Source organism: Carassius auratus, unplaced genomic scaffold (assembly GCF_003368295.1).
Source record: "Carassius auratus strain Wakin unplaced genomic scaffold, ASM336829v1 scaf_tig00038942, whole genome shotgun sequence".
NCBI classification, from domain to species: domain Eukaryota; kingdom Metazoa; phylum Chordata; class Actinopteri; order Cypriniformes; family Cyprinidae; genus Carassius; species Carassius auratus.
Window position 1 is genome coordinate 116 of NW_020526477.1, and position 19,885 is coordinate 20,000.

General features: G+C 41.9%; 1 pseudogene; it reads right to left on the reverse strand.

Annotated features, from left to right (window-relative positions):
• Positions 1-342: 342 nt before the first annotated feature.
• LOC113083579 (receptor-type tyrosine-protein phosphatase S-like) overlaps positions 343-19,885 on the reverse strand; it is a 28,647-nt pseudogene continuing 9,104 nt past the window's right edge.

Below are 19,885 nucleotides of genomic sequence, written 5' to 3' on the forward strand. Positions count from 1 at the left end.
ATGCTGATGATACTCAGCTCTATATTTCTTCGCGGCCCGGTGAAACACACCAATTTGAAAAACTAATGGAATGCATAGTCGATATAAAAAACTGGATGACGAGTAATTTCTTACTGAGATGATGAAATCACTGAATTCAATGAACTGCCTTTAACTGTCATTTTTCATTATTGACACACTGTTCTCCTAATTAATGTTGTTCAGTTGCTTTGACGCAATCCTTTTTGTTAAAGCGCTATACTGTATAACTAAAGGTGACTTGACTTGACCTGACTCTCACACACACACACACACACACACACACACACACACACACTCACACACACTCACACACACACTCACCCCGGTGGTGGAGTTGAGCTCTGCCAGGATGAAGAACATACTCCTGACCCGCTTCTAGCGCTCGGTTCTCGAAGCCTCCGTAGTCGAGCTGGTCTCCGAGAGTGAAGAAGGCTGGCAGGGTGGCGGGTGTGAAGCGGGCGGTGATGTACGCCCTCCTCAGATCCACCTGACGCTGACGCGGGTCTCGCTGCTTCTGACTGATGTCCTTCAGCAGCTGCAACACACAACACATCTTCAGCATCAGCACAAACACCAGAACTACAAACCTGAAGAAACAGGAGGAAATAATACAGTTACAGTAAACCAGCATCTGTGGACTCAACCCTGTGCATTTACCAGATCAAGATAAAACACACTCACAAATACACAGAATGAACGTGTGAGTGTGTGAATGAGTGTGTGTGTGTGAGTGAGTGAGAGTGTGTGAGAGTGTGTGTGTGTGTGTGTTCACTGATCTGACAGCTGTTAAGACTCTCTCAGGCTCACATCGATCTGTATGACCTCTGACAGGAGGAAGTCAACTCAGGATTTTATACAATGTTCCACATCCAGCAGAAAGAGCAGAAACGCTGCTGAGATTGTATTTCATTAACAGCGTCACCGAGCGCTCAACACACACACACACACACACACACACACACAACCATACAGCAAAACTGACTTAGCATTGTTGTCTTGTTTTCTAGCTTTAATTTCTACAATTCTTGAATCTAAATGCATTTACTTCACAATCAAAATGACATAAAATATTTTGTTTTGTTTTCTGAAATTAAGAAAAATTAATTTCAATAAAATAAATTCAATTATGAAAAATAATCATAATTTAAAGGCTTAACAAGATTTTTCTTGTCCCATACGCCTATTTAACCATCCGGTGAGCGAGAGCTGAAGAAGGGAAGCTGTATTCTGTCCATCATTCATGATCATAACAGACTGAGAACAGCTGGTTCCTCCCAGTCCTTCAATCATCTGCCAAACACCAGATTACAGATGTTTTCAGGGAGATCCAAATCCGTCAAAGGCTACAAATTATTTTTTGAGCAATTAATTTTTTTATTATAAATGTATGTATAATGAGCCAGATGATATGACACTGATTTTCAAATTGATCACTTTTATGGTTTTATGGCTGATTTTCTAAGTGGTTTAATAAGAACTGTGTATGTGTGTGTTTGTGTGCTTACACTTCAGTCTCAGGTTTTGCAGGGAAAGAGGTAATTAGGGCCAGATGTTATAGATCGTTAAGAAAGCGTTGAGAAACCATTTATACTAGAAAACAAGACCAAAGCAGTAAGCGAGAAGATGATTTGTGCAGAGAGTAGATCACAGATCTCTCACCTCCTCCAGGTCCATCTCGTCTGGGCTCTTCAGATGCCGGATCACGCCTCGTGCTCTCTTCAGAGGAACCACCACCACGTAGATGTTCCTGCAGAAACACACGAGCAGAACAGGGCTTTGGGTTCAAGCATCTGACAAACACAGAATTGTTAAGATTCAATGACTCATTAACGATTCTTTAAGCACTTTTAAGTGAGCAATAAACTATGTGTGTCTGTATTACTATATTACAAAAATTAGATTTTCTTACGCTGTGTTTTTTGTTTTCAAGTCCAAATATCTAAACATTCTTCAAATTCTATTCAAATGACTGTAAGATCTTAAATCTTAAATCTTGTTTATTGAAAATCGACCAAAACTAAGTGAATTCATGTTTAAAACAAGAAAATAACGCTGTCAATATATTAAGAAAAAAATCAATAATCATTCAAAGGGAAAATAAGTTTGTTTTTTCTGACTCCACTGGCAGATTTGTATTTATTTTTAAAGCAAAAACTTGCTTAATTTTCCTTTTTTTTTTTTTTTTTTCACAATATCAAAAATCATTTTTGCATCCAAGTATGAAAATAGATCATGGTTTTATTGTGGTAAAAGGGTAGTAACCATGTTTGTTTGTTTTTTGGCTCATTGATGACCATTTCTGTCACTGTCATTTAGAGAAAATATCTGCTAGTTGGGTGAATTCATTCATGTCCTGATCCTTATCCCTTCCTGTCCTGAACGAGGACTGAATCCTTGTATAACAGGCACTTCTCGTGTTCATTGACATCTCAAGTAAATTGTTTGTTGCATTCCTCAGTTTTATTCAAAGTAGCTTTGGATAAAAGCGTCAGTCAAATGAATAAATGTAGATGTATAACAACAGTTTTACTAGCATTACTGTTGTTAAACTACGGTTATTGTAGCAAAAAGATTGATTGATTTGGTGTAACTACAGCAAACATGTTTTTTTGGTTCCATTAGTCCTAAACCATTGGGAGCTGAATGATTTTCTTCCTGAGCTCAGCAGAAACACAAATGGACTGCGGCTCTGAATTATTCAGATTCCCGCACATGTGTGTGCATGTCATGCATGATTCAGACGTCCTCAGGTGTGTGTTTGAGCGAGCTGCACATGTGTGTGTCTGATGAAGCGTGCATCTATCTGGGCACACTGCACAAAAATCTTCCTACTCAGTATTTTTGACTTGTATTCTAGTACAAATATCTGAACATTCTTGAATACAGATGCATTTCCTTGACAGGCGATATTACTTAAGATTTTAAATCTTGTTTTATAAAAAAGAAGAAAAAAAGAAAATACAAATTGTGCTTGAAATGAGCAGAAATATCTGCCATTGGGGTGAGGGAAGTAACTTTAAAACACAATACGTACGTTTTTTTAGTAGAATATCCAAAAACTCAATGAACCCCTCAATTTCTGGTTTGTTTTGTAGAAAACATATGTACACACCGAAGACGCTTTAATATATTGTGCGTTTTAAAAGACCGGTGATGAGCGCACAGAGCAGCATTATAACAGAACTCTATCTAGCATGATAACACAGCGGATTGCATCATCTGTGGGGATGAAGACCACAACTCCCATGATTCCACACTCAGTCACCGTATCATCAAACTGCGCCTTAGTCTGCTCGCACCTGACGCTGCTCCGGGGGTCCAGCGAGGGCAGTATGATGGTGACCGTGGCTTCGGTCTCTCGTGTGTGGTCCACCTCGGGCCGGCGGATGAGGATGGGAGGAGATGTCTTGGCATGAATGCGGTGTCTGAGTCCGCCCATGTTCCCCTCGGGGCTGGTGATCTTGAAGTCGTAGCTGGTGTCCGGCTGCAGGTTTGGGATCACAGCCTTCCTGAGACGTGCGTCCACCTCCATCTTCTGCCGGTTGTACTCCACCTGAAAAACAGGGAGCAAAACAATGACATCAGCTGGGCTTTCTCAGCCGCAAGTGCTCGAAGGCCTGGTTTACTAACCCAAAAACAGATTTGCTGCAGTCAGGTGTAGTAACTCTAAAAACATCCCACTGTGTTTGGGCTGGTTTTCACAGAAACATTAGCTCTGATCCAAACCCCAGTGAGTCTAAATGGATCTTTCTCCACATGCAGAATTTCTCCAATCATGTATCTCACTTAAACTCCACCCCTTTTTTTACAATCCAATGCAAGCTTGCATTCAGTTCTGGCTTTAAATGCCACGCCCACATCTCAACATCCAATCAACAATCAACACAGAACTTTCTCAATAATCTGTCACATTGTAACAAATTATCAGGATGTTACAATTCATGTTACAGTTTAAAAGATGACACTTAAAAGTAGCAATATATAATATTTGAACTTTCCAATGTAGTTTGAGTTGTGCAGTGGTTAAAACAATGCTGTATTTGTTTGGTACACATGTGCACAAAACCGACTTTCAGTGAAAACACCCTATTCAAGAATACACCCTAATATATTTTATAAGACAATTTCAGAATGCATTGCAGTAAACTTGATATTATCTTATTATTAATCTTATTTTTAATCGATATTGAGATATATATTAACCAAAAGCAGTTCCACTGCGACCAGTGTTTGTTTGACTACAGTCATAATCATTTGCAATATAATTGAAATGATTTAAGGAGCGCCGTTTTCTTCCTGTGTTGATGTGTTTCCTGTTGAAACAGGATGCAGGAGAAGGACAACTGAAGGGCTGGTTGATTTGCTGCTAGTCAGAGGCAGGTGGTGTTTATAAAGTAAGAGGACATCCTCATTCTAAAGAGATTTACTGGGACACAACAAATGAACATAGAGTCACAGATGCTAATGGCTGTGAGACTCACAGTGAAGCGATAGGGGGCGCTGCTCTCCGGAAACTCCCACGTCAGCAACACACTCGTCTTCGTCGCCAGATTCACAGAGAAATTCCTCGGCACGTCTGTCCAAAAACACACACGTAACACACATGAGACTCAATGATGAAGGAACAGGAACACACACACAGGACTGTGAGGAGGCAGACGTCCGCCGCGTGCGCCGAGGCCTGTGCAGGGGATTGTGGGGGATGTAGAAGGTGAGCAGGGACACATATGCAGAAGATCCGGTGAGAGCTGGCCCAGATTCGCTAGCTGCTAATGAAGGTTATTTTGAAGGAAGTCAGGGTGAGACACAAACTCAATCACACACAAACAAACACTCATTTCATTTGTGCCACACCACAAACTGGACTGGGAAGTGTTGGGAAATGTAGTTGTGAAGGACAGTGAAGGAACTCAAAAGGCAAACGTCTCCAGTCTTACCGTGAACCCGAAGACTTGTCCTGTCAGACGGACTGTGACTGACGCTTGAGCACTTACCTGCGACACCCGCCTCCCGTCGCCCGGCCGAGCGTTACCTGCAGCCGCCCACACACACACCTCCACTGTGACGGGTCGGGTGGGATAGTGTCGGGGGGATCTCGGGGTTTAGTCTGTGGCTCACCCAGGACAGCAGTGTTGGGGAGAGTTACTTTTAAAGTAATGCATTACAATATTGCGTTACTCCCTAAAAAAGTTAATAATTACATTACTCAGTTACTTTTTATGGAAAGTAATGCATTACTTTTTAAATCTGGTCAGGGCTTGCTTGTTTGTTTTTTTAATATAAAAAGTTATAAAAAGATCTTTCACAACAAAAGTGAAATTAATCCAATCCGTCTCAGGCTGAAGGAAATGTAAGTTCTCATCTGTACAGTAGAGGGCGCCGCTCAAACAAATCACATGAAGAATACGACACAGGAGAAGAAAGTTCAACACTATTCTGCAATAACTAAAATGACAAATGTCATTTTTGATTATTAGTATGGTTGAATTGAATCATCAAAGGTCAGTAGCAAAGATTTTGGTTAATAAAATGGGATTAAATACCTAAATGATATTTGTCTTAACATATTTAATTACTGCAGGTTTGCATTTGGGTTAGGGTTAGGGTTACTGTTGTGAGATGAGAAACCTGTTCATATTTAGTCTAGAACTACAGTGAGACCATGCTCACACACAACATCCTGATCTCTGTCACCACGGCAACACCAGAGCTGTCACTCAACACATGGAAACAAAGTAACTCAGATATTTACTTCTAAATTAGAAAGTAATGCATTACTTTCCTAGTTACTTGAGAAACGTAATCTGATTACTTAACTTTAGTTACTTGTGATGCATTACCCCCAACACTGCAGGCGAGAGCACCTGAGCGCTGTACCTGTGTCGAAGGCTGTCGTTCGGTACAGCACCTGTGGGCTATACGGGCCTGACCCAGCACTGTTCTGAGCCGATATCCTCACGGCGTACGCCCGGTCAGGATTCAGCCCTAGAATGGTGTAGCTGGACACATCTGCGGGCACCATCAGTGTCTGTGGTTCAACACTAGCACCTGCTTCCTCATACGAGAGCGTGTATCCTGTAAAAATGGCGTTCCCTTCCGAGCCGTTCGGAGGAAGCCAGGTGAGCTGCAGCGAGCAGCAGGTGGCGTTGATGTGCTCCGACAGCTGCGGAAAACCTTTCGGAGGAAACTCGGGCACCGAAAGCTCCTCCTGAGCCTCTTCGCTGTAACCAGAGCGCCCTCTAGTGGCCAGGAGGAATGAGTAAACACCTCCAGGACGCAGGTCAGTCATGCTGTGTTGGTGCTCCTCAGGTCTGAAATCCACAGAGACAGACTGAGAGGCGTTTTTAAGGCCATAGGTCAGACGAAAGCCCAGGATCTCCAGCAGAGGGTTAGAGGATTGTTGGGGAGTCCAGATCAGTGCAGCGGACGTCTCATTAACCAGCTGCACGGACAGAACGGGGCGAGCGGGTACTAGAGGACACAAACACACACAAACTATCAGTGACTGTTCATATAAAACACATCCATCACACTGACCAGATCTCCAGTGCCGTCTTCTGACTGGACAGGGCAGTTACAGCAGTAATTGTTTATATGGTGTTGCAAAAATGTATCTATTATTGCACACCTCTCTCTCTCTCTCTCTCTCTCTCTCTCTATATATATATATATATATACACACAGTACACAGCAATATAAAGCAATATATACTATATTGTAAATCTCAACTGCTTGATTGTTCGTATCACATATCATCACAATATGTGACTGTATTATCACACAGCTCTAATCTGATAAATGCGACAATAAAGCCCTGTTCACACAAGAACAACTATAAAGATGAACGATATCTTCAGTTTACTCTGAGCACATGCGCGTCGCTGCTTTAAAGTCTTGAGCGTGTGATAGCAGGGTGGATTCTGATTGGCTATCAATATTTTTATCGTTCATCAGCTAGACATTTTTTTTCTGAAAGTGAGTCCTACTATATCGTTTCTCTGTGGCTTCATCGTTATAGTTGTGGTTTGGATGATTTTTAGAAACATATCTTTATTGTTATCTTTATAGTTATCGTCCTTGGTGTGAAAGGGCCTTTAGGAATGAAGATATTAAAGTGCACCTATTATGGATTTTGAAAATTACCTTTCATGCAGTGTGTAACAGTAAGTGAATGAACCGTGTATATAAAGTTATTGTCCAAGACACCTGAGGCAGGGTTAATATAGAGAATAACGCTCCACCCTCCAGAGATATATCAGCCAATCCAATGTCATGAACGCATACAATGACTAACTGTGTTTCTGACTGGATAAAGAACTGATCTTGACTGAAGTCTTCTGTTTTGTTGAGTCTAGTGACTAAAGACTGTTGACTGTCACACACACAACACTTTTAACTGAAATGGAAAATTTCAACATACAGAAACACACAAAGACGAGTGACTCACATGTGACGGGTGTTTGCACCAGATGAGCGACGCTCTGAGCTCCGTCTCCTTTAATAGTGTAGGCCGCCACACTGATGGAGTACAGCGTCTCAGGCTGCAGATCCTCCAGCATCAGCTCCTACGCACACACACACACACACACACGCGCACACACGCACACGCACACACGTACACACACAGTATCAAGTCATTCAGTGGCAGAAACTGCAATGTAATCTTAAGCACTTCTCTCTGATCAGTGATCTCCGACCTCAAACTTGCTCTGATTATATGTTACTGCCTCATTCATTCGTTCATTTTCTCCAGCAATGTTTTGGGTTACTATACTTCTCAGTCTGTAATCTGTGTTCGAGAGGCTCTATGAAAGTGCTCTCCAGTGTTAGAGGTTCACACACACACACACACACACACACACTCAGTGAAGCGGTTCAGATCCAGCAGCTCTGAAGGGCTTTGAAATCTTTCTGTCTCAGCTGTGCTTTCATAAGCTTCTCTGAACATAAAGCTGAAGTTCATACTCACGTATAGCGCCGTCTCATCCGTGTTCCTCTAACGGCGCGGCAGCACAGAGATGTGAGAGAATCAGTGATGACCAGGCGGAGCGTAGGAGGAGAGCAGGGTGAGATTCATTTAGTGAAGGACAGAATGAACGAGCAGTGAGCAAGAGAAGAGATGAAGTGAGATGCAGAGTGAGATTCATTCAGTGTCTGTTCATTCAGATCAGACTGATTCTGTACAGGCAGTATAAATAAGTATAATACTTAGCATCTGTTGTTATTTTGAATGCTGTTTTGGCCAGTATTGTGTAAAAAGATTCAAAACTTGAAACTTGTATGAAACTGCATCCATGACCCATTTAACTTCTGTCATGTGATGCACTTCTGAGTGAAACGGGATATTGAATGAGAAATAAATGTAGGTCATGCCGTGATTTTCTCCTGCTGGATTGATGTGAAAGTGTGTTTCATATGACCGGTGATGCGACGATCACAGGAAGATGAGGAACACGTATTAGGAAAGGAAATAAGATACATTTTAATTTCATGTTGACTGAAAACATTAATGAATAAAACCCAAAACCTCACCATATATAATCTTTGATGAGGTCATTTATAACTAGAATTTTCCTTCGTGTCAGTCGATTCCAGTTATTTTACTTTTATTTTTAAAGATCAAATTGTTTTATAATAATCATAAACACACGAGTGTGTAGCACATACTGATTTACATTTTATTGTGCTTTGCTATTCTTTTACTTACCTATAGTGGCTAACGAAATGTAAGACCTTTACCAGAAATATCTAACTTCTGAATAGCAAGTCAAGGATGAATTCTGGTCATATTTTGCTGAGGGTGTGGCGTGGTCTGTGGGGTCGTGACCTCACCTGCTCATCGTCCAGCATCATGTCTTTGATGCGCAGCAGGCCTTGCGACTCCCCGTTCTCCATGCGCACATAGTGAACCTGGTAACCACGGATGTGCCCGTTCCTTTGCCCTGGCAACACGGAGCGCCACGACACTTTAACAGATGTGCTGTTGATGGGCTGGACTGCTACCTGACGTGGTGGAGCTCCGGGCACTGTGCGCACGCACACACACACACACACACACACACACACACACACACACACACACACACACACACACACAGCTTAGTCTGACGTCACTGCAGAACCTTCAAAGAACCAGTACAAAACATCCAGACACTGCAGCTTTAAGGTGTGTTCACACTTGTAGTTCAGTGTAGTTCTCTGGGTCCAGACCAACAAAGACACATTTATTTCAGGTTTGCTCAGCATTCACACTGTAAATGATAAAAGAGGTCATGTACCAAGAAACCAAAATTACCTTGATCTTTTGACATATAAGTGGTCATTATACTATAAAAACATCATGTAAATTTCAGAACTCAAATCTTTGTTGTTAGTCTAAAAACAGCGTATATTGAAGGCAGTCTGCCAAAACAACAGCTTGTGGAATGTGCCCCTCTATGTTGTAATGGTGTGGATAAGCACCGCCTCCGCAGAAGATAAATGCCTGATTCTACATCACTGGTTGTTTAGCCCTGCCCACTAATCTGCTATTGCTGCCTGTTTACCCCCACCTACCAATTGTACATCACCACCTGTTTAGCCCAGCACACCAATTATATCACTGCCTGTTTAGCCCCGCCCATCCATTCTATATCGCTGCCTGTTTAGCCCCACCCACCAATTCCACATCACTGGCTGTTTAGCCCCACCCACTGATTATACATCAACGGCTGTTTAACCCCATCCAACGATTATATTCTACATTGCCGGCTGTTAAGCCCCACCCACCAATTCTAAATCACTGCCTGATTAGCCCCACCCACCAATTCTACATCTCTGGCTGTTCAGCCACACCCACCATTTATAAAGTTGTGGCAAAGTGATTAAAGAGTTTGTCTCCTAACCCTAGGGTTGTGGGTTTGAGTCTTGGGAAGGCAATACCACGACAGCATGAATGGATGCCCACTGTTACGAGTGTGTGTTCATGGTGTGTGTATGCACTTAAGATGGGTTAAATGCAGAGCACGAATTCTGAGTATGGGTCACGATACTTGGCTGTATGTTAAAAGATAAACTGCAAGACTTTACAACTATAGGACAGGAAGAGCTAAATAAACGTATCACTGTATCTAAACCATGTTTATTAGACCCTGTACCCACTAAATTACTGAAAGAGCTGTTACCTGTAGCCGAAGAACCGCTTCTCAATATCATTAACTCGTCGTTATCTTTAGGTCACGTCCCAAAACCATTCAAGCTGGTGGTTATTTAGCCTCTTATTAAGATACCAAAACTAGATCCTAGTGAACTGGCAAAACATAGGCCCGTTCAAATCTATTTATAAATAAATTTATGTATAAAATTCTATAATAAGTTGTGTCTGCTCAATTGTGCTCATTCCTGCACACAAAAAAAAAAAAAAAAAGATCTGTATGAAGAATTTCAGTCAGGTTTCAGGCCCCACCATAGCACAGAAACTGCACTTGTTAAAAATACAAATGACCTGCTTCTTGCGTCAGATCAAGGCTGCATCTCATTTCTAGTCTTGCTTGATCTTAGTGCTGCATTCGACACCATAGATCATGACTGTAACAATTAAAACTCTGTGATCACGGGAAGAAGGAGGCGGGAACCGGCGGACAATCAAATAAGACTTTAATAATAAAAATAAACACAAAACAGCGAGGCAACTAAAACCCAGGCATTTTTCCTCTCTTATCCTTCACTGTCATCGCTCCAGTTTTATATCCTTCCATCTCCTCCGTGGGACTCGAGACCGGTGGGTCGAGCAGGTGTCGCTCATCTCCAATCACTCCAGGCCTCGCCTCGTTTCCATGTCTCTCGACCCCGCCCAACTCGTCACAATGACATACTCATAGATCGATTACAAAACTATACAGGTATTCAAGGGCAGGCTCTAAGATGCTTTAGATCCTACATGACCGATCTCTACAACTTTGTTAATTTAAATGGGGAGTCATCTCATTTATCATCAGTAAAATATGGAGTGCCACAATGAGCCGTCCTAGGCCCTCTGCTATTTTCAATATACATGTTGCCCCTTGGTAATATTATTATAAAATACGGGATTAGTTTCCACTTTTATGCTGATGATAATCAGCTATATATCTCAACGAGACCAGATGAAACTTCCCAATTATCTAAGCTAACAGAGTGTGTTAAAAATTTAAAAGATTGGATGACCAATAATTTTCTCCTATTAAATTTGGATAAGACAGGGATATTACTTATTGGACAAAAAATAGATCACAATCTGCAACTACACAGATGTACTGTTACTTCCTCTACAGTCAAATATCTGGGTGTTATATTAGACAGCAATTTGTCTTTTGAAAACCATATTTCCAATGTTACAAAAACTGCATTCTTCCATCTTAGAAACATTGCCAAGCTACGAAACATGTTACCTGTTTCTGATGCAGAAAAGCTACTGGTAGTTCATGCATTCATGACCTATAAGTGAGTGACATGACATACAGCCAAGTATGGTGACCCATACTCAGAATTCATGCTCTGCAATTAACCCATCCAAACTGCACACACACAGAGCAGTGAACACACACACACCGTGAACACACACCCCGAGCAGTGGGCATCATTTATGCTACGGCGCCCGGGGAGCAGTTTGGGGTTCGGTGCCTTGCTCAAGGACACCTCAGTCGTGTTATTGCCGGCCCGAGACTCGAAACCACAGTCTTAGGGTTAGGAGTCAAACTCTCTAACCACTAGGCCACGACTTCCCACGACTTCTCTAGACTGGACTATTGTAATGCACTTCTAGGTGGTTGTCCTGCTTCTTCAATAAACAAGCTACAGGTCGTCCAAAATGCAGCAGCTACAGTCCTTACCAGGTCAAGAAAATATGATCATATTACCCCAATTTTACAGTCTCTGCACTGGCTACCTATTAAGTTCTGTATCAGTTACAAATTATCATTACTTACCTATAAGGCCCTAAATGGTTTAGCTCCAGCGTACCTAACTAGCCTTCTACCACGCTACAACCCATCACGCTCCCTAAGGTCACAAAACGCTGGACTTTTGGTCGTTCCTAGGATAGCAAAGTCCACTAAAGGAGGTAGAGCTTTCTCACATTTGGCTCCCAAACTCTGGAATAGCCTTCCTGATAATGTTCGGGGTTCAGACACACTCTCTCTGTTTAAATCTAGATTAAAAACATCTCTTTCGAATTGATGAATGATTGCGTCTTTAACTGAACTGACAGTCACCACTGATGAGCTTCTAATAAATATTGTATTTAATTTTCTGTAAAGTTGCTTTGCAATGATTTGTATCGTAAAAAGCACTATACAAATAAACTTGAATTTAATTGAACTGAATTAGTCCTACCCTCCAATTCTGCATCGCCCGCTGTTTAGCCCAACGAGAGGCGAACGCAGGTCTATGAAGAAACCAAACAATAAAGATGCTCCGAAGACAAGTTGTGGAAAACAACTTCCGGCGTCAGAAAAGAGTAGATGAACTTTATTTTTAATGAAGTTCCAGACTGAGCCAGTAAGAACACAGTCCTTTGTTCACTTCATTTTACTGCAGTTCCGTTTACAAACAAGGCACAATTCGACATGAAATTTTCAGAAAGATTGAAACAGACAATGCTGTTGACTATACTGGATCTGAAAGAAATGTCGCAACACAAGTCCTGAAAGACAGCGGAGACCAGGACAACTAGAGCCCCAGATACAGATCCCCTGTAAAGACCTTGTCTCAGAGGAGCACCAGGACAAGACCACAGGAAACAGATGATTCTTCTGCACAATCTGACTTTGCTGCAGCCTGGAATTGAACTACTGGTTTCGTCTGGTCAGAGGAGAACTGACCCCAACTGAGCCTGGTTTCTCCCAAGGTTTTTTTCTCCATTCTGTCACCGATGGAGTTTCGGTTCCTTGCCGCTGTCGCCTCTGGCTTGCTTAGTTGGGGTCACTTCATCTACAGCGATATCATTGACTTGATTGCAAATAAATGCACAGACACTATTTAACTGAACAGAGATGACATCACTGAATTCAATGATGAACTGCCTTTAACTATCATTCTGCATTATTGACACACTGTTTTCCTAATGAATGTTGTTCAGTGCTTTGACGTTATGTATTTTGTTTAAAGCGCTATATAAATAAAGGTGACTTGACAAGTGTGAGTAACTGTTCTCATTACATGATCACTATTGCTTTGTCTGTTAAACAATATGATGTATATATAAATTTTTTACCTAAATCACAGCAGCGTCCATCTGTGAAGGATATAGATTGTCAAACATACACAACTGTTAGCCAATCACAGCAGTGATGTTTACTTCCGAATCTACAATCCTCCAGCCTATTCCAAAAGCATTCTGATGGACAGAAAATAGCTTATAATTTGTAATTTTCAACCAGACTGAAGTGAGTTTAGGCTTAAAACAAGAACAAACAACAGTCGGTGCTTAACTTTATCCATAGGGAAAACAAGTTTATTATTCTGAGCCCACTGGCAGAAGTTTTTTGCTGGTACAAGCAAAAACTCGGTCTATATTGATTCGTGCTTTTCAGAAAACAAGACTTAGTCCCTTAAGCAATTTTGCTTTAAGTAAATGTGTCTGAATGTAAAAATGTTTAGATATTTGTACTGGAAAACATGACAAAAATATTACGTAAGAAAAAATTTTTTTCCACTGTGCCAAGTATGAACACAACCTTAAAGAACTCCAAAGACAAAAAGCTGATCTGAAGATCCTTCAACAAAACATCAAGATCTCCAAAGAACCACCTGAAGAACCTAAACAGACCTGAAGAAGATGGATCTAATGCTGATATTTTACCATCTTCATCTGTTGTGCACTCTACAGAAGTGCTCTCCGGTCCGCCGCCCTGCTCCGTGATCTCCACCACCGTCACGCGGTACAGACTCCAGCGCCGCAGGCCCGTCAGCAGCGCCCCGCTCGCGCCCGGCTCCAGACGCAGTGTCTGCGGGGACTCAGAGCCGCACCTGTACCTCACCTCGTACCCCAGCGGCTCCTCCGCGGCCGGAGCCCAGCTCACAGACAGCGAGGTGGAACCAGCGGCGGAGCAGCGGAGATCACGCGGGGGAACCGAGGGCTCTGACAGGAAGAGCGGACAACAGTTGAACATAAAACACAGAAAGGAAAGATCATCGAGGAATGTGGAGGAGGATAAAGAAACAGAAATTAAGAAAAATAAATCAATACAACATAAAGATGAAGCCAGAGGATGAGATTTGCGGGCTGCAAAAATAGTGTAGAAGGAAACAGATCAATAAAACTAATTATGAGGCTCGAATTACATTCAACTTAAGAGATAAATGATGCAAACAAAGGAAGAATGAAGCAAAATGAAATGAAGGATGTGTTGTGATGCAGCGATGGAGGAATAAAGCGCCTGTCTGTCACGAAACAAGCATCCGATCAACATATTGACCAGAACAGACAACCTAATTAAAGCACCGCCGAGCGTGTAACCGATAGCAGCACCACCGCCATGGAAACACGCTTGATGGATGGAGCGATGCGTCGGTCCAGGATCAGACTTCATGACCAGATGGTGACAGATGTCCGACTGAAACCCATCGGGGTTACGGAGGAGTTTCTGCTTACAAAGATCTCCTTTAATTAGAAATATGACGAGGTTCTGCAGCTCTGTGTATAAGATGGGTTTCATTAAACCAACACTCTAAAACAGCGCCCCCTGCTCTTCACATTTTGTATGTTTCTCTTATCGCTTCAGACTTTTGTTCTATTCAAACGTAAGTGTCCTACGAAGTGGACATCACAGGATATTCCACCATGATTCCAGTTCAGAGCGAATGTATATGGTCCATTCAAAGTGCACTGAAGTGTGAGAGACGTGAATTAAAGTTGCATTTATTTACCGAGGTATATGATGTCACACTTGTCCGAAACATTGCACAGCACAGATTCGTGAATGAATGTTGAATCAAAAGTTTCCCCTGCTCAGGGAGAAGGGAGGACCATGTCAATGGGAACACAGTTCATGCACGAAGCTCACTTCTAACGAGCTGATTATGTGAATCAGGTGTGTTAACAGAGAGAGACATAACACATGTGCAGAGCAGATTTTCTGTGTGTGAACATACATATAAGAACAATACATGTTGTGCTTGAGATCCACACATGAATGAATAAATGTAAATCTGCCTGACAACAAAGTTACAGCTTTGTTTTAATAACTCAATATTGTCAGAAAGCATCTAGAGAAATCAGAGCATCGCTGACCAGACTCTGATCCTAATCATTATGACGTTTGTACTAGAGCGGTTATGAGCGCTAAAGCAAAATAAGACACAAAAACATCGACTGGACTGGATGCAAAACTAATGAGAACAAAACAACTGAAACTAGAAAATAAAGAATCAGTCTGGAAAACATGTGAAGAGAAGCTGATGATGTAGAGTACGTACCTGCTCCTGCGTATGGCACACGGACCTTCTTACCATCACACATCACACACACACAGTTTCCACACACACTTGCCTTAAGCATTTTTCTGAGCTGAAGTCTCAGCCGAATACGAGCGTACAGAATTGTGGGTATTATCTGTCATTAATACTGTGTTTAATGTGGGGCTTTGGTCTCCGTCAGTGTAATTGACTGAAACCTTTCCAGCCGAATGGCACAATGAGAGCTGAGAGAGTTATTAAAAATAACAAGGGATCCGAGACATTCTCAAAATCAAAGTGATAAGGTTCTCACCGCAACTGGCCTCTGTTCTCGCACACGCACGCTTGTGTAACACAATAATTAAACTGACATGGAATAATTCAATTATCTTCATAGAATATGACATGTAAAAATTAACTGTGGATGTGTAATTGCTTTCAAAAACGGTTATCTACACCAATTTCAGAGGAAGTGCAAGAATAACAGCTCATGTGCGTTTGTGCTGGAGCCTCAGTGAGACGCTCAGAACTTCAGCACAATCTACAGACTCACAACTGATGCTACAGCAACATGCTGGACCACAGAACAGCTGAAGAACCCCACAGACAAGAACACCCTATGAACATCTGTTCCAAAACCCATAAAAACAACAGTGACACCCTAGCAACTGTTTCTAAACCCCAAATAACACCCTAGGGACTGCAACACCCTAGCAACTATTCTCAAACCCCTAATAACGACCAAGTATAACCACTCACAACACCCTAGCAACCACAAAACCCTAGCAACCCAAACCTAACCTAACCCCCTGATTACACCACAGAACAGAAGAAAACCCACAGACAAGAACACCCTAACAACTACACAGCAACACATCAACATCTGCTCAGAACACCCGAGAAAATGCATAGCAACAGCCTGGCAAGGATCAAGAATACCCTAGAAACTATTCACAACACCCTAGCAACAGACACCACTCACAAAACCCTAATAACACCCCAGATATCGTTCCCAAAAGCCTAATAACACCCTAGCAACCGTAACCCTAGCAACTGTCCCCAAACCTCTAATAACACCCTAGCAACCATCTATAACCATCAACAATAACCTAGCAACCACAACACCCTAACAACTGTTCCCAAACCCCTGATTACACCCTAGCAATTATATATAACCACCCACAACACCCTAGCAACCACAAAACCCTAATAAGTTTCAAATATAATTTATTATATATCTCCATTTACAACAGCAGCAGCCGACCAATGTGCTTTATAGGATCAAAATAAAATAAATAGTAAAAAGAATGTCAGAATAGCAAATAAATAATAACTGTTCCCAAATGCCTAAAAACCCCCTAGCAACCTCCTCTAACCACCTGAAGTGGCTCAGAGCTCATCCTCACCATCTGTAGCACAGGTAACAGGTGAAACCAGGTGAAAACCACACAAACACAGAAACAGCACAACCTTAACCTCTGTCACTGCCGTCACTCTGAGCTTCGAAATAAAACAGCCCAGAACACAACAACTTTAATTCATAGCGTTTGTCTGCAATCACAGAAAGTTTATCAGAGTGTCAAAGTTCACTACTGCAGGACTGTGTTTGATATCCAGACTCAGTCAAACTTGATCAGACGCATTTCCATTCACAGATCTGGCTATCAGGATGGTTTAGTGGAATAATGAGAGGAGTCTTAGGGACCGCGGCGGTGGTTCGTCATCCTCACTTACCGTTAACTGTCCTGGAAAACACAAGCTCTAGCAGCAGAACTGAGGAGCTGCATGACACCTAAGAAGAGCACTTCATCATTAGCACAGACACAACAACACACACCACTGGAGTTACAATCACTTCACTGGGTCCTGAGCTGAGTAGACATTAAACTACAGGAGGAAGAGAACAAAGAAAGAAAGAAAGAAAGAAAGAGGTACAAAGGCAGAAATTGAAAACATATTCCCATCCAATCTGGTGGTGGCTTTGACTTCTGCATGTCTTTTAATCATCTACTGGAAATACTTGTGGACATACACATCTCACACACCAAAGCACTTTACAATGACACATCGATGGACAGACAGACAGATGGATGGATGGGGGGGGGGGGTGAGTAAACAGATTTGGAGGAATCCACTTCTGTGCCCCGTGCACTGGCAGCCAAGCATCCCTCTTCTGTTTCCACTGTGAAAATGATGACTGAGCAACTACAGATTAAACATCCATCGGGGGGATTCATCCCCCCATCCCATCAAGACCAACAAAACCATCAAAACCGATCAAGAGTCACAGATAACAGCAGAAGGCATTGACAGCAGCTGTGGATGGAGAAACTGAGGGAGGTTTAGTGCAGAGAGATGCTACTGCGACATACACTGTAAGAAAACAGCCTGTCAGGAGAAATACTGTAACAACAAAGTCTTTTTAAGTGCTCTCACACATACTTGCTTGTGCCGTGCGTTGATTGATCTCGTTGGTGAACGCTCCGATGCCTTTATTGGACACAGCAGCCAGAGAGAAGGTGTACTCTGTGTTGGCACGCAGACCCTCCACCAAATACGATGTTCTGGGCTCAAAACTCCTCTTCTCCTGTTTGTTTGAAAGATTAAAGTCTCTGTTGTTTATATTTATGCAGTTAATAGTTGCTTTTATCTAAAGTGACTTGGAATTTGTCTATATTTGTAGAAATATTTGTACAATCAGAGGCGGAACTAGAGGTTTCCTCACTTTGTCCCCCCCAACTCAAAGTCACCCCCCCACCAGCCACCCCTATAAAATATCCGGTAACACTTTAGAATAAGGTTCCATTAGTTAATGTTAGTTAATGTATTAATTAACATGAACAAACAATGAATAATACATTTATTACTGTATTTATTCATCTTCGTTAATGTTAGTTAATGAAAATACAGTTATTCATTGTTAGTTCATGGTAATTCACAATGCATTAACTAATGTTAACAAGCACAACTTTTGATTTAAATAATGCATTAGTAAATGTTGAAATTAACATGAACTAAGATTATAAATGCTGTAGAAGGATTGTTCTTGCTTAGTTCATGTTAATGAAAGTAGTTAACTAACATTAACTAATGGAACCTTATTCTAAAGTGTTACCAAATATCCTGGCTACGCACTGCATACAATGCATTTGAAAACATTACCATTATTCCGACATTTCAGGAGCTGATGCCATTATGATCTGTAGCCCTCAAGTGTTTCTCAGTGGAGCACGTTCTCACCTGAATGCCGAGCTCTGGAGCTTTGTAGATGAGTTCGTAGGCTTTCACTGGCTCTTTGGAGTAAGCAGGTTCCCAGGTCAACTCAACACTGGTATCGGTCACTTTACCCACCTGGAACTTCCCTGGCTGCCCAGGAACTGAAACACAGATCAGGAATGCATTACAAACCTGCTTATAAATAGAGCACATCATTTATTAATGGAGCCACACGAAGGGGCAGTTTTAACAAACAGGGCAAATTAGCATGAGAGCACAATTCCAAAACAGCGACAATGGGCGTGGAAATTTCTGCGGGTGATTTACGGTCAATGTGCAAATTAAAGAACACAGACGCCACATCTCATTTACATATCGACCAAGGCATTATGCCAAACACAGCATAATTTAGCATAGTTGCAAATAAGCAGATCCAATGCTCTTCAGGTGTGGGTGACCTACTTAAACACAGGCACAAAATAGTTTAAGACATGCCTTTTTCATGCATTAAATAATGGTGCAAACATTAGTAAATTGCATTGCATGGTTTTAATACTTTTTCTCCCATAAATGTTGAGTCTGAAAGGGAAACTTCTTTTCAGTGCCAATTCTTCACTGCACGTCTTTAGTGAATCCTGACAGTACGATTTTAATGAAAAAAGGTGGTTTACGCTGGTGCAAACTCTAAGTAAACCTGGCCCTGAAGAAATAGTACAGAAATGCTCAAATGGTACACTTGATTTCAAGCATTCTGTGAAGCTCCACTGGAACGTGTTAAGGTGTGGTAACTTTTACTATTTCTAAGCTGAATTTCTGGGATGAAATCCATTCATTCCAATAGAAATCAGTGCGATCCCCATAAGATTCAAGCTAGATCTGGATTCAGAGAAAACTGCTTGGTTTGAAACTTCCTTCTTTGTGAGCAGTGCTTCATGCATCTCTATATTATAGACAATGGCTCTTACTTTGCTTGTTCAGCTACCGTGACAGCACATTTGATCTGTAGGAGTTGATTTCCTCAGTCAGCCTCTACAACTCACCTCCAGGTCTCACTTTGACGTGGACGGGGTCAGAGAAGGGTCCATCTCCCACGGATGTGAACGCCAACACACGGATGGTGTACGTCTCTGATGGCACAAGGCTGTGGATGGTTGTTATCATGCTGTCCTGAACATTGTGGATCTGCCAGTTGCTCATTGGCTGCGAAGGATCCATGGTGTAATAAACTCGATAG